This window comes from Papaver somniferum, chromosome 2, assembly GCF_003573695.1.
Source record: "Papaver somniferum cultivar HN1 chromosome 2, ASM357369v1, whole genome shotgun sequence".
Lineage (NCBI taxonomy): Eukaryota > Viridiplantae > Streptophyta > Magnoliopsida > Ranunculales > Papaveraceae > Papaver > Papaver somniferum.
In genome coordinates, this window is record NC_039359.1 from 69,454,226 (window position 1) to 69,471,225 (window position 17,000).

Genomic DNA, 17,000 nt, shown 5'->3' on the forward strand with positions numbered 1-17,000 from the left:
TTCTAGTATATTATAGCTAAAGTCTCGGACTAGGATAGATAGTGTTGTTGAGCTCAAGAACTCCATGGAAATCACCATACAAGACGAAGAACTACTCAAGGAACTGGTGGAACTTCATCGACTAAAAGGTATATGGAGACTTGAACTTATCTATCACTCAAAAGTCTATTTATCTCCTATCTTGAGACAAAAGTCGTTTTGCTGTGTAGACTTTGATTATACACATTTGGTATTTCGAGCCGAGTTTATCTCGCCTATCTATTTCTCGAAATATGTGTTGGTAAGTTTTCGCTTTGGCCAAGTTCATCTTTACCTAGTGACTAAACTCATGTCATGTTTCAATCACTTTGAAAATTGCTTACTTTGACGAAAAATAGTTTGTGAATAAAACCTATATAATAATGTCCTCTAAGAATGTTTCAATGATTGAAATAAGAGTTTAGATTATATAACCATTGGTGGATATAAGCATTGTTGTGGAAACACATATATGTATAAGTCCTTATTCCTTGAACCGAAGTTTGCGAACTTTGTTGATCAAGAGAACCAGAACAAGAGCCGTGAACTCAGTCCGCGAACCTAGTCCGCGAACTGGCGGAAGTTCTCGACCTGAGAAAATCAGCTGGAGTTTTTGAACTCCTTCCGGGAACTTAAGTACGCGAACCCAGTCCGCGAACTTGAGTTGGTTATATCTAAAGACGATTGTTCTTGAACCCATGTTTATATAAACTAAGGAATGCATTTGCAAACCATGGCTATAAATTTCATGAACCGATTCGAGTGAATCAAATCGTTTTTGCTTCGATTGTGTCTTGTGTAGTTACATAAGATTTCCTTGCAATTGAACAACTCTCTAACTAGTTCATTTGAGTCATTTGAACTAGTTATGGTGAAGAAAAATATGGTTGATATGAAATTGGTCATATGGCTTGAACCAACAAATGTATATGTTTGGGTACGGTTAAACAAACCTAAAATCGTGCATTTCAATTGTGTGTAACAAGCTAAGTTTTCGATCCAACGGTTGAAAGATATTAGCTTGAGTCTAATCAGGTTTTCATCTAATGGTGAATATTGAATGCTTTGTTACCAAGCTAACATTGATTGCAAACCCTGATTTGAAAGACTATATAAGGGAGAACTCTAGCAACTAGGAAACCTAATCCCCACACCTTACGTGTGATACTAGTTGTGTAAGCTAGAGTCGATTCTCCTTTAACCTTTGGTTTATTCTTCTAAACCAGGTTAACGACTTAAAGACTTCATTGGGATTGTGAAGCCAGGACGATACTACTTTCTCGTAGTTGTGTGATCTGATCTTGATGTTTCTATCGTATGAGTACAATCGCAAAGATTATCTTGAGATTGATATCTCCGATAGGCAAGATAAAAATTAGTCACAAACATCTTTGTCTCATCGTTATTCATTGTTAATGTTTTTGATGATGTTGTAGTAATGAGGTTCAAACTCTCGGACTTGTGAAGATTAAATTTAAAGATTTGATAAAATTATATATACAAAAATATTAACAATGGGTGCGAGAGGTAACCAAGACACTAGATTCCACTATTGTGAAAAATTGAATGATAAATATTTCAAAACTCTATTCAATTCCTAAGTCCTCTTTTATCTTTAATTCACTATCAATCATACAGATTCTTAAACATTATTTGTAAACCTTAAGCATAGATTATCAAAAGATTAAACCAAGCATAACCTATCAAACTGAATAACAAATAATTAAGACAATCATTCAAATAATTTAAAACTCTGCAAAAGCAGTGATTAGGTGAATTATATAATTAAATGAAATAGTTACCCATTTATGTTGCGTGAATAGCTTCCTCCATTGCCTTGGTTACGAGGGAATTAGCCGCTCATCATGTTGGAAAACCTCTCAAAATATTTCATTGATGCTCAAAAATGGTTTACAAATGATGAGAATATGAGAAATACAATAAAACCGGGTTTGTAACAATTATATTTGTTGCAAACCAGAGAACTACGACCCTCAGTGACAAAATAAGACTGCTGCGGCTGTGTCGCAAACGCTGTAGCAAATAAGTCTGCCTGATGTACGACCCACAGGTGTGAGTCGTTATTACTGTAGAAAAACGACTGCTGGTGCAGGTCCGTTCTTCGTGTTCTTCATGTTCATCATCAGCATCAGCAGCAGAAACCGAGTTTGGGAAAACTCGAATTTCTTCTTTTCTGGGTCTCCTCAGCCCCCCAGACTCTCGACACCCTTTCTACTCAACCCAAGCAACCTATTTATAGCTAACAGACCCATCGAATCTCGCTCATTCACTCCATATAATTCTCTTTAACTCGGCAGTAAAGAAAATATTTCTGGGAATATTTTCTTTCCTGTTTCATCTTCTCACGCGTTTTCAAGCCTCCAAATTACCATATTTAACTCCTTGACGCTCCAACAGGCTGTAAGGGTCTTCCATGCACGCACAAAACACGTTGAATCTTCTCCACATCACGTGAAACCCGTGATATATATGAACTGCCCTGTTTTCAACCCGTGAATTGTTTGGCTGATTCTAGCCAATTCTAGTCGAACCAAACGCCCACAGTGTGTTTAATAGGCCATATCACAACTATCTACCAAAAATCAGCCATTGAATTTCCCTAGAACACGTTCAACAATTCGATCAAAAATCTGCAGAAGTGTTCTCCATTTTCCCGCCAAAAACAAAATTCAAATGGAGAAGATGACCTCCCCCTAATCCTGTACTGGGGTGCGAATAGAAGATGCCTTTTGGGGTGACCTGGGGTGCCCCTTAGTAATTGAGGTTCCCCTTATCCAATGGTGAGAGTCCGAATAACACGTGTCCTCCGGGGCTTTTACCAACTTTTCGAGCCGAATTTCCAAAAAATGTTTATTTTCCAAAGGTGCCTACAAACACATAAAACACAAAAATGTGTCTATCAGTGATTCCACAATATCTTCTTTCGCCGCGTCGATTTAAGATTATTGTGAGGTGATTGATAATACTAGGCTGTTTTTCGGGAATATAAGTCTGGGTTATCAATTGGTTCCTGTTCACCTTGATTTATCAAAAGACGGAACAAAACTCGTAGGTATATCTGTGGGAGACGTATTTATCTATTACTGTAGACTTTTCTGTGTGATACAAATTTGTTATTAAAGTCTTCGACTTTGGGTCGTAGCAACTCTTAGTTGTGGGTGAGATCAGCTAAGGGAATCAAGTGCGTAGCATCCTGCTGGGATCAGAGACGTATGAGCATAACTGTACCTTGAATCAGTATGATATTGATTGGGGTTCAACTACAGTCCAGACCGAAGTTAGTTTGAAGTAGACTAGTGTTTGTAGCGGCTTAATACAGTGTGTGTTCAATCTGGACTAGGTCCCGGGGTTTTTCTGCATTTGCGGTTTCCTCGTCAACAAAATTCTGGTGTCTGTGTTATTTATATTCCGCATTATATTTTGTTATATAATTAAAATATCACAGGTTGTGCGTTTGAATCAATCAATTGGAAATCCGACCTTTGGTTGTTGATTGAGATTGATTGATACTTGAATATTGGTCTTTGGTACCTTTCAAGTATTTTCTCTTGCATTCAATTAGACTCGCATATTTCTATTTTCTTGAGTAAGAATTAACTCGAGAAAGAGAGATATAACTCTTCGATATACTTTTTATAGATTGAGTCTTGTTGATTCTCTTAAAAGTATATTGGAGTTTGTCCATACAGATTGCTAAGCGAAATATTGGGTGTGGTTGTTGTACCTAGGGCTGCACATACTCCGGTGTGGACCGGTTCTCTTATGGAACCGGTGTCTGTACTTGGTGTTGACCGTACCTATTTTTGAGTACCGGTACCTGTACTTGTACCTGGTGTTGTACCTGTACCGCCGGTACCGGTCCGGTACAAGACCGGTACCGGGTTTTTTACCCGAAAAACGTTACAAATTAATACTAAGTTATACAACATTTCCATATGATCAATGTATCCAAAATAAGTTCAGGTTGCATACATACTTAAGTTCAACATTTCCATAACTTCAAAACAACATTTCTATTGAAATGCTTTCCCAATCCAGAAGTGCCATTATTGTCATTGTGAGATTTGTATTTATTGTGGCAATAACGACATTCAGCCCATTCATCATCTATCCTAGTCATTTCCAACCAAACAGTTGATCTCACTCTGCCGTGCTTCTTTTTGCTATCACCAACTTCAACTGCTTCAGCTCTGCCTTTACTTGTTGGAGTTGCAGTTTCAGATTCATTTGTGTGAGATGCAGCTTGAGAGGATGATCCAACTTCTGTTTGTTGATTTGTACTTGTATTTGGAGTTGTATTTGTAGTTGGAGTTGCAGTTGATGTGGTTATCTAACAAACATAAAACAGAACCAATTACATTAAGATTATACCAACATTCATTATAGAATATTAGAAACAAATAATAATCAACCAATGGTATTATATATATGGTCATCTAGCAATGCAGTTAATGATATGTTAGCATTAATTGACTGAGGCCTTGAGATTGCAACAATCGGAACCCATTTGCCCCGCACTTCATGGGTCTCTCTACTCAGTACGGTACTAGTCTGATTGGAGTACTAACTAACACTGATCACACCTCTAAAAACTCTCATTTACTCTGCAACTAGGACTAGAAAAGGGGTTTGTTAATGTTACATTGTTGTTTACAGATTTGAATTTTTCCTTTCCACTTCTTATTTTAAGGTTCAAGTAATCTATCAATCAGATTTAGGAGCCCTATATCTTGTTAGCTGAGCACTATGATTAATTATTAAGTTAATCACATGCTGGCTGGGTGATTAATTTCCAGTGACAAAGAGAGAGAAGTAACTGCATTTTTAAGAAAGGGATCTAAGAAAGAGAAAAAATAAATTCAAGAAAGACGCTGAACGTATGAGACTTGTTCTCAAAGAACTCATCATTTCCCCACTCATATCCCTGACTACAACGAAGATGACTGAAAGAGTAAAATTAATGAAATACAAGCTAGTTTACATACTCTGAAGTAATTTAAGTCTTTAATGGGTATTTTGTAACACATGCTGCCCTGAAACACATCACGATCCTTAAGCGTTCAGCGGTTCAGCCTGAAATTCATTTATAGTTAAAGAGGAAATTAACAAGTAAGTAAATTTGCACAAGAAACAGTAGTCAGTAAAGAGTGTAAGCTAATAAATGGAAATCGGTGACATTTAAAAGTTGGAAAAAGCTAGCATTTCCACAAAACTGCAGAAATTGTTAAGCCCAAACTGATCATGCTCTTTAAAGCTTAAGCATCTACCTCACCATAAAAACTGCAGAAATTTGTTATTGTAAGTATGTTTCAAGAAGAAGAGAAACTTAGTGTGTCCCTTGTAGAAACCCATCATATATGTACTTTCAAATTACATCAAATTACAGAAATTGCTGATCCTTCATTTATGAGAGTAAAATGAAATCCTATTGTAAAGCCAAGGAATAGCTAAACTGCATTTTGATCCATATCAATATGCACTGAACTCTTATTGCTTGTTTCTTTATATAAGAGTTGAGTAAAAATTGAGCTTACCACAAGCCATTGTGCAGTACTTGAGAACCCAAAAAATCTTATTCTTCCTTCTTCTCTGCTTTGGCCTTTAGACTAATCTTCTTAATATCTGAAGGAAAAAAAATACAAACGAACTTAGAACATAAATTAGAAAAGGAATTCTACTGCGAGACAATCAGACAAACCAAAACAAAATAAAAGGAAAAAATAAACCCTAAAAAAATCAATACAATCAGATGTACAGTAACCCTAAAAAAATTAATACAATCAAAACTCGGATCATAAAACTGAAATTAGAACCATACCCATGATTTGAACTTTATAAAATCAAAAAGTTTGCTAGAGATTATGTCAAAAAAATCAATATTCTATGGTTCAATACGAAATCAATGTACAATCAAACGATTCAAAGTTTCAAAGCCTAAGGAGAAGAATACTGACCTGAATCCTGATAGAGATAGTGATCCACTGATATTACTGATATTCAATCTCGATTCAAACCCTAAGAGAATCGAGAAAATGATGTTGCCGCTGAGTGAGAAGAAGAAACGAAGAAGAAAGAACTGAAGAATGCTTCTTCATTTTTTTTTCTTTTCGACATCCTATCTAGATCTCAACGGCTAGGATTAAAAACCTAGATAGATCTCAACGGTTAATAATAGCCGGTACAGATGGTCCGGTTCAAGTACGGTTCTCCCCAAGAACCGGTGTCTGTACCGGTCTAGTCCGGTTCTCAAATTTCAGAACCGGTGTCTGTACCGGTCAAGCCGGTTTCGGTTTGGTACCAGTCCGGTTTTTCAGGTTCTACTCTGGTTCAGGTCGTGTAGACCGGTTCTTGTGCAGCCCTAGTTGTACCCCCGCTTTTTCACTGAGTACCACACCTTTGGCAATGATTCTTCTCGCTATAATGAGTACGACTTGCCTTCGATCTAAGTAAGGATGGTCACACTAGTTTGATAATCAACCTCGGCTCATCAGTCATACTGAGTACGACTTACCTTTGCTTTGAAATGTATAGGTTACGCTAGGATTCAGACTACTCATACAAAATGAGAATAGTCGTGCACAAGAATTCAGGTGCAGAGGAAAGACTCGATCTTTGATATATCCGTAGTTATTCCTGAGAATAAGGTAGAGGTGCTTATCCTTACTCCTCATCCTTATCTCACCGGAACTCGGGATGTTACAGATACTATTGTTGTGGTTGCCCCTTACCGTTTGTATGGGTGCTATCAGGACCGGCCCTTAGGCCCAGCAGGCAATGTAAGGTATTGGGCCACATTGTGCAACGATACACTAAATCCCATATTATGTTTGACCTTTAATCATAATAAAACAAATAATTAGAGGGTCTGTGTTCAGAATAATAAGGGCCATTTTTTCTCTCTTAGCATTGGGCCTTGGATAACTCAAGAACGGCCCTGGGTGTCATTAATAGTTGCACCGCCACTCACGGGTTACTCGAAGTCTTAAATTAGCATGGGATAGTAATATCTATCAATCTTCACCCAATTTCTGATCTGAAATCACACCCACTGATTGCTCCATCGTTTCTCTAAGTCATGGTAACAAACTAAACACCACCGATGTTTAAACAATCAAAGTATATTAGGCTGCACACGAAAATAATAGACAATTAGGGATGTAGAAAAAGATAGTTGAATATCGTTTGTGAAGAAAGTGTTCTCGTATGCCATTGCTTATCAATTCGTTTCCTTATCTTCTTCTTTAGATGACGTGCTGCTGTGAATAGGAGTTATGATTCAAAAGAGAATTCAGGGTTTGGAGACGGACACAGTATAATATCTACGTTATGGTTTCCACACACTTTTAAGGATGAATGCTTACAAACTATTAAAAGAGTAGAGATGGGTGGTTTGATGAAGGAAATAATATCTACGTTATGCAGATAATTTTTTCTTAGTATTGAAACCAACAAAAAACAAGGTTGCATAACTTGTTATGCACCAACAATAATATCTACATAACAAGTTATGCAGTCATGAAAGTGGATGCATAACCTGTTATGCATCCGAAAATATGACTGCATAATGCATTATGCATCGAGAAAATTGTTCCATAATTTTTTTATGCATCGAGAAAATGGATGCATAACCTGAAATGCATCATTTAAATATGGCTGCATAACGTATTACGCATCAATTTTTTCTGTACGAACTAAAATCAACCAAAACAATGACTACATAACTTGTTATAGATGCATAACTTTGTTATGCAGATACATAACTTGTTATGCAGTCGAAAAAATGGTTGCATAATTCGTTATGCATCTGCATAATGTGTTATGCATCTTTTTTGGAGGCTGCATAATGAATATGCATTCAGTTTTCGAAAATTTCCCCTAAAACGATGATCACCTCCGATTTTTTCGTGAAAAATAAAAATTTAATATTGTTGTTTGCACTCGTTGCGTAGCTCTCTTTAAAAGATTTCCAACGATATAAAATTTGTAAAATTCCAAGGCGCGGATTTTTAGATATGTTATATCCAAGTTGCGTTCCAATTATACCCCTGAAAAATTAGGATGCATAACGAGTTATCCCTGGAAAAAAAGTATGCATAACACGTCATGCGGATGCATAAACCGTCATGCAGACAAGTTTTAATAATTTCGGATGATTATGGGTGTCAGAGAAATATTTATGGGTGTCACGGTATCCAAAATTAATTGTGGGCCTGAGAATGAGAATATTATTTTTTTGGGACTCCCCCTAATTTTCCCTTTAAGTCCCCCAAGGTAGAATTGTTTCTGGGTAGGAAAAATTTGGCACATGCCCAAAAAAAATAATATTCTTATTGTCAGACCCACAATTAATTTTAGATACTGTGACACCCAAAATTATCCGAAATTATTACGAATCAATACATAACTCGTTATGCATACTATTTTTTCCAGGCATAACTCGTTATGCAGCCTAATTTTTCAGGGGTATAATTGGCAACGCAACTTGGATATAACATATCTAAAAAACCGCGCCTTGGAATTTTACAAATTTTTTACCATTGGAAATCTTTTTAAGAAAGCTACGCAACGAGTACAAACAACAATATCAAATTTTTGTTTTTCACGAAAAAATCGGAGGTGCTCATCATTTTAGGCAAAATTTTCGAAAACTAACTACATAACCATTATGCAGCCACCAAAAGAGATGCATAACACATTCTGCAGACGCATAACGAATTATACAACCATTTTCTCGACTGCATAACAAGTTATGCATCTGCATGACAAAGTTATGCATCTATAACAAGTTATGTAGCCATTGTTTTGGTTGATTTTAGTGCGTACATAAAAAATTGATGCATACTTGGTTATGCAGCCATATTTAAGGATGCATATCAGGTTATGCATCCATTTTCTCGATGCATAAAAGATTATGCAACAATTTTCTCGATGCATAATGCATTATGCAGCCGTATTTTGGATGCATATCAGGTTATGCATCCATTTTCTCGACTGCATGATGCATTATGCATCAATTTTCAATTTCACACAAAATAACAAAGATGCAGGATAATGTGTTGTGCATCCTTTTTTTTCGACTACATGACATGTTATGCACTCATAACAACATCATCTTCTTCTTCGTTGATCATCATCCCAGCTCAAATAAGCTTTATTATTATTCCATGTATTTTCTAAATCTCAAATCAACTTTTCTTCCTGTTCTACTTGATTGAAACAATTACAAACCCTATCTCCATCTCAGATCCATCTTCTCAATCATAATACCTAATTAAAAAAAAACTATTCATACATCTTTAGGAAATAACAAACAACAAGATCTCGATTCATCTCAGAACATCACCTCAAACCCTAACTTTCGATTCCATTCATCTATTGTTTTCAATCTTCATGTGATTATACTGTCTAACAATATTATTGATCGTAAGTCACAGTTGGGAGGAAGAAAAGAAAAATAATTGAGAAAGAATTTCCCGTGAAGAAGAAGAAAAGATACGAAGAAACCAAATTTTACAAATTGTGGGTTTGGGAGAAATTTTTTCACCAAAATTGGGTGCACGCGTGAACTTTTCCGCCCGTGAATTTCACGGTGTAGAAAATCTGTAGAATGGGTCTCCCTGTAGTTTTCAGGGACCTAAACCAGAGCCCAACAGAAAACTTGCTGAAAAGGCCCATCAAAATTCAGTATTTTTACTTCTTTACTATTGACACGCCGCTTGGTTCAGTGGTAAAGAATCAAGCCAATAGAGACGTCGTATTGCCGACCACAAGTAGATGAATTATATCTTCAACAGAGACGAATTCAACTTTTAGAAGACTATCTTTTACAACCGTAGGCAATTGAATCAACAGCCAGGCTAAAAGTGCCCATATTCCATCAGCAGCTGTCATCTTAGTTATAAACTGAATCGCATCGTCTGACCAATGACGACCTTCACCAGAAACAACAATTTGTAGCACCTTTCACTTGATTAGCTGGGAGTGTAGCTTGAACAAAATTCTGCAGGTTATGTGGTTCCTTGAATACTTCTACCTTCTTTCTCAATCAAGATGTTGCTTGAACTACTTTCGACGCCTCAAACATAACCAATTCTTCTTCTTTAACTGAAAACAATCAAAATTCCTCAGATCGGGGGAATGACCACCCTGAAATACTTATAATGAATGAAAGGAAAAATAGTTCTACAGCAGGTACTTAGGATTAGATTTCTAAAATAAGGCAACACAACTAATTAAGGAAAACATCTAACAGTCGCAGAATAAAAATACTGAAGAAAGAACTAGTTTAGACAACACAGTAGTGCCGGTGTTCTTACATCCCCACTCTCCTTCAAACAAGGCTTGTCCTCAAGCCGAGAAATCTCGAAAAGGAAGAAGCACGTCATACAGCTACAGGCACTCTCTCCTGCGTATACTAACTCTCACTCCCACTCTAGAAATAAACTTATCTCCATTTATTCCATTTTACATTCCTGCTTCTCATAATCTACCGTAATCAGTCATTAACAAAGACAGCCAACACTACAGTTGATTCCTGATTGGAGCTTGTTACCATATAAGAAACTACAAGCAACTAACGAACACGTACGCATACAGTGCTACGATCGTCAACTGGTACTGTGACAACCGACTGCGAGAATCAGCTGCTATAAGCTTGTTAAACTCGATTGAGTGACGCCTAGAGGCTCTGTAGTGCTCTGGAACCAAGGATTCATCGCTCATAGTCACTGATCCTCCCCACAAAGTGTTATCATAAACTACGACGCCGCCAATTCTCAACAGTTTCAACAATTTCTCATGATAATTCCAGTAGTTAACCTTGTCCGCGTCGACATAAGCAAAGTCAAAGGTCCCTTCATTCTCTGCCTGCAACAATAATATATGAATAGAGGACAATGTTAAAAGATAAGAACTAACTACAAGTCACTGTCACAGTGATTCATTTCCTTTTATCTCTGTCAGTGATTCTTAGTACTCACATTTTTCAACAGTTTGTCAAGTATAGGAAGAGCAGGAGACTCGATTTTATGTTCAACACATGCCTTTTGCATAATTGGTAATCCTATGTCATCATATGCTTTCCGACTAACATCAATAGCTGTAATCTGCATCATTTTGCACACACACCATTCTTAGTTAGAAAGGGAATGAGAGACATGAATCGATAAAAGGAAGCAGATTAATGGATAAACCAATAGACCTTCCCATCATCAGGTATCGCAAGAGCAGTTAGGAGGAGAGAATATCCTGTGAAAACCCCAATTCCAATTGTCTTCTTTGCATTAACAAGACCCAGAAGCAATGTCCAGGGGGTTAGTCGTGGGAGAGTTCGAGAGATTTTAATGTATTTAGGTTTTCTCCTGTTAGTCCTGAGGGAGTTTGAGGGAGTCTCTCCAAATCTCCGTTAGTCGTGGGGGAGTTTAGAGGAGTCTCCTAAACTCTCTAGAAAACACCTGTTAGTCGCTGGGGAGTTTAAAAAAAGCTCTTGAACTCCCTGTTAGTCATAAAACCCTACAATACTAGGGAGTTGGTTGCTTTGGGGAGTTCGAAGGAGTTTTTAGTGTATTTTGGTCTCACAACAAATCTCTCAAAAAAGTAGAGATTTGGGAAGGAGTTTGGTGCGTAGAAAACCATAGGAGAAAGAAGAGGAAATGTTTTTTTCCAGGTATGTTTTTTTTCTTCTTTGATCTCCATGATTGTTTATAATAGTTTGATTTGTGTACTATTTTGATTGTTTTTTTCATATCTTTGATCTCCATGATTGTTTATTTTGATTGTGTGTATAGTTTTTTTTTGTGGGTACTCTTTCGCTGTCAAAACCCTAATTTGTGGTTCAAAAGATCTTGGTAAGAAATTGCATGATTTTATTATAATGATATCTTTAAATTCAACCGTTGGAATATGATGAAATTTGAGTATGTCGTAGTTTACTATGTTATAGAAGTGCAGTAAAATTTTCACGTTTGCTACTTCAAAGCTTGCACAATATATGACTATGGTCTGCTGAGTTTAAATCCCGAATAGGGGACTGATTCCTATGTATCTCATTCTACGCTTATCGGACAAAGCTGAAATTTTAGTATGATGTTTGTATATATAAAGGTTTCCTACTGTAGAAATTTCATGAAGTTTTGATCACTTTAGGTATACCAAAGTGTGAGAAATCCGGAACTGAATTTTGTATGCACGTATTGAAAGTAGTCGGGTTTTGAGTAATGTATCTTTTTAATGAACCGTTGGAATGCTATGATTTTTGAGTGTGTTGTGGAATATTGAGTTGTAAGTGTACCGTAAAAATTTCAAGAGGATCAGGTAAGTATTAGTATTGCAAAGATTGGACAATCTGAAACTGTGTTTCGGTGAAACAGAATTCCTTTACAGCTATCTTCATAATTTGTTATGTCATCATGCATTAATTGGATTGCTACTTTGCATGGGTGTCATTGATAATAACTATCACTTGTTAAGTCCTCTTATTTAGACACATACTTTTCTTCTATTTTATATGCCAAAGTTCAATACAGTGGCGTACTTCATTCCGTATTGGCGTGTTTTAGCCAATTCATACGGTGCTTTTGTTGCAAGGAGTTGCTAAGGGATTTTCTTTGATTAACAATTTGGCTAAGTAGCTCTGCGTGTTAGTGCTGTGTAATCTAGTATCACATTTTTTTATCATGTTTACATTAGACTGTTTGGTGTTATTACTATCCTTGCTTTGTTAAGTTCTAGTATTAGTCTAAGTACTAATGTAGCTAACATGTCACACCATAGAATGGAAAAATCCAGCCAACCTGCTGAAAACAACAAGAAGAAAAAGAATGTTAGGAAGAATAAGAATACGGAACCGGAAACGGAAGTGACTACGAATTACAAACAATGGACAACTCGAGAGACTGAGAAATTATTGGAACTATTGGTAGAAGCTACACTTGAGAAGAAGAAAGACACTAGTGGATGTTTTACTAAGAGAATAGTGGAAGAGGAAATACTTCCAAAACTTAACCAAGCATGTGGTTGTGACAAATCTTTTGAGAACTATAAAGGGAAACATAGATGGCTGAAGACTAGATTTGGTCAATACCAGGATTTGTTTAAATCTTGTTCTTCTGGATTCGGTTGGGATGATGCTAACAAGATGATTACTGGATCCGAAGAGATGTGGAACAATTACTTTGAGGTATGTGTGTGTTACTTACTGAAAACTAAATTTGATATTTTTTCTTCTATTTTGTGCAGAGTTCTAATTCATGGAGAAAGAGTATAGCGGATGATATGTGGGAAAATGTTCGTGAACAAAGGGAGTTAGAATTGTATGGAGACCGTTAAATTGAAGGGAAAAAAATTTATCTCGTTGCACAAAATAACATACTATTGATACAGAGATATGATCATTTTCATTTATTTTTTTCTTTTGATTAAATATCAATGTTATTTGCAAATAAGGGTATTGTTTCGTAAAAGAGAATGAGTTAGGAGTGAACTCTAATAAACTCTCTCAAACTCCCCCAAACTCCCTCTAATAAACTCTCTCAAACTCCCTACACTCCCCCAAACTACCTGAACTCAAAAACACAAAACTCTCTCAAACTCCCTACACTCTCTCAAACTCTCTCAAAATCCCTGAGATTTAAAATACACTCAACTCCCCCGAAATCACTCGAGGACTAACCCCCTGGTCATTAACTGACCGGCATCTGGCGCAGTACCATTAAAGCCCTGGATTGTTAAGTTACGATCAGTACAAGCTTAATATAGACAGTCTTAACTAGGAAGAAAGGCGGAGAAGATGAAATCAATTACCCTAGATACTCCGCAGTAGTATCTCTCAACTCCTTGAGAAATTCTGATTCTCGTGGGTACACACTAGTGTTCAAGATATACTAGCCAAAAAAGTGTTATTGAAATTAGAACTAAAACCATGATTCAGAATACCCAAATTCAGTAGACATCAATAGAGCATTGCAGAACAAAATCCCTAAACCCAATCATCAAAATGATGTATAGAACAAAAATCAAATGTGAAGAAAGCAATACCTGATACAATTCCTTACTTTGCAATAGCCCCTTGTTTTTCATTGCTCCTAAAATCGAATAAGTGATCTCAATTTGAGAATATAATTGGAGAATGATGATATGATGAATTACAGATATAAAATTAGGGTTTGTTTTTAGAGTTGAATACCTTGAACGGTAGTTGAACTTCTCCCTCGTGTCCGATGAACGACGGTAGTTTGGAAATATTGTAGTTATGAGCCTTATGAAGACATTTGTTTCTTTGTAAGAGTTGCGTGTCTGCTTCTGACGCGTATCTGGCACATGGATGGATCGCCTGAGACATATTTGGTTACTTGGGCTGAGTTTTGGGTTTTGAGGCATCTTTCGTTTCTTTCCCGGTATGAAAGATTCCTATGGACTTTAACCTTTGGACTTTAACCCAATTTTTTCTTTAAAAGGTTGCTTAATAGATTATGGGTAATATCGAGGATTTCGACTTCAAAATGACATATTTTGGTTTGGCAGATTTTGAATTATTTGACAAATCCTGAGTCACATGGTTTGTCTTTCTCACGGTGATGAATTCAAAATCACTGAGCAAATATTTGTCGATGGGAATGCAAATTTTGGGTCATAAGAGCAACTGCAATGTGCGACTAAAACCAAAAATCAAAAAATAGTCAAAATTTTGGGTTTAGTCCATGGTGGTACGCTACGGTAGTCGAGTAAAATTTGGTCGAGCACACATTATACCTCCTCCCCATTCAAACTCGCATTAAATATTCTCCTCCCATCAGGCTCATATTATACCTTTGCCCCATTTTACACTTGCCTCTCACCAGGCTCACATTATACCTTCGCCTCACTCATCAGGCTCACGTTATACCTTCGCCCCACCATCATACGGATTTTGTACTTATGCCCTGCTATAAACGGACATTATACATGCGCTCGGTATCAGGCACACTTTTAATGTCCGCTCGACTATATTTGGTTTTGGTCTTCCTCGCAGACCAAATATACTCTGAGATTTGGTTTTAGTCCGGGTTTTGCTCTTTAGTTCGATCGAATGTGTCTGCTTTGTGGACCATATTTATAGTTTTACTCGCCTATTGTGGTTGCTCTAAGGAAGTTTATAATCACAAAAACAATTTTGGGTTGAAGTAGAGAATTTAGGTTAAAAGGTAGATATGGAACTGCAATTCTAATTCTCGGGACTAGATATCTAGGGGTTATGTGTCATATTTCGAGTATTTGAATGAGTTTTAGTTTAGAGAATTATTTTGGGACACCAAAGAATAAAATAAAATCAGAGATAGATGTATATTCATTATACAATCCCACCATGCAACAACCAAAAATATGCATGATTTCTTGGAAATCACATACCTTCGTATAATTACCGCTTAATTCTAATAACAATAAAAAATGTAGTCATAATGATAGATTTCAAGTCACACGGTATATTTTATATTATAGTAGCAAATAGAGAATTCGATTGGGATTAACCAGTTCAAGTATACGCTTATTCAATGATCAACAATAAATGAGAAATGACGTAACTCAACTTCTTCCACGCGATTGGTGGCCTAACACCAATTTCACCTTTGAATCATAACATTCATGCAAACTAAATAGCATTCTTGGGAATTTATGGGTCTCTCAATAACACGCCACAGATACCGGTCAGTAGTTTTCCTGACCGATATCCTTATATAATAGTAAAATATAGAAATATGGAGAAGCCCATCAAAATCTAGTAGGTAAATTTCGCTTTCCCAATCTCTAATGTCATGTGTGGATATCACTTCAGAAGTCCTTTTTGGCTTCTAGAAGCCCAAAAATTCAGAAGCTAGTTTGGGTACTGAAAATGCAGGGCATACCAAATATACCCAGCTTTTGCGTTCGATAACGTGTATAGACAAAAGTTAATACAATAACAAGTATACCAACTGAATGATCCTTGATAATATGTATATATAGATTTTAAATCTCAACCTCTACTCTTCAGTATGTGCATAGACACAGGGTTCGTGAACCTGATTGTTAAGCAAAGTGTACTTGGACGATCTCAAAAATCATTATATCCAAATAATCCAATCAAAATTCTTCCAAGTGACTAAAATTATTATCTATCTTTCAAGATACAAATTCTACAAGAAAAAAGTCTCGTAATCGATTACAATTAAACTAACGTATCTACTTAGATTGAATACGTACAAATCTGTGAAAATCTAATTATAAAGATAAATAATATAATGCGGAAAAGAAAAACCACAAGATACCAAAAATTTTGTTAACGAGGAAACTAAAATAGCAGAAATACCTCGGAGCCTCGTCCATATTTGAACACCACATTGTATTAAGCCGCTTCAGACACTAACCAACTATCAGACTTCGAACTGGAATATCGTTGAGACATAATCCACTCTCCAGGAATTTCAGTTACAGTCGCACTCCTTACGTCTCTTGAACCCCGTAAGTCTCTACGCAATTGATTCCCTTAGCCGGCGTCATTTACAGCCTAAGAGTTTCTTCGGCCAAAGTGAAGACTTTTGATACCAGTCTGCCTCTAACAGATAATCCTTTTTGATTTATGTTTAGATCAAATATCAAGGTGTGGAAATCTATTTACAATAAACAAAGATAGCAAACCTCACAAATACGGATCTTACGACTCCCGAAGAGCATCCTAGATTCTTAACTAGTTCTCAAGAACAATGTTCAAAAAGAAAATAAAACTCTGTTGAGTCTTATCTTACTCCATCAAAACCCAGAAATCCCAGATCTAAAATTCAATCGAAGCGAAAATCATCCTCTGATTCTCGATTTTACCTTCTTCTCTTCTTCTATGGTTACATACTTCAACCATTGAAGCAAATTCTGACCTAACTCGCTTCATTTTTTGTGACCTAATTTTTCTAAAACTACAAAAAAAATGGTGAAGAAACGAAATCAACAGGAGA

General features: G+C 36.4%; 1 pseudogene; it reads right to left on the minus strand.

Annotated features, from left to right (window-relative positions):
* Positions 1–4,021: 4,021 nt before the first annotated feature.
* On the minus strand, positions 4,022–14,115 carry LOC113351321 (annotated as a pseudogene).
* Between the last annotated feature and the right edge of the window lie 2,885 nt (positions 14,116–17,000).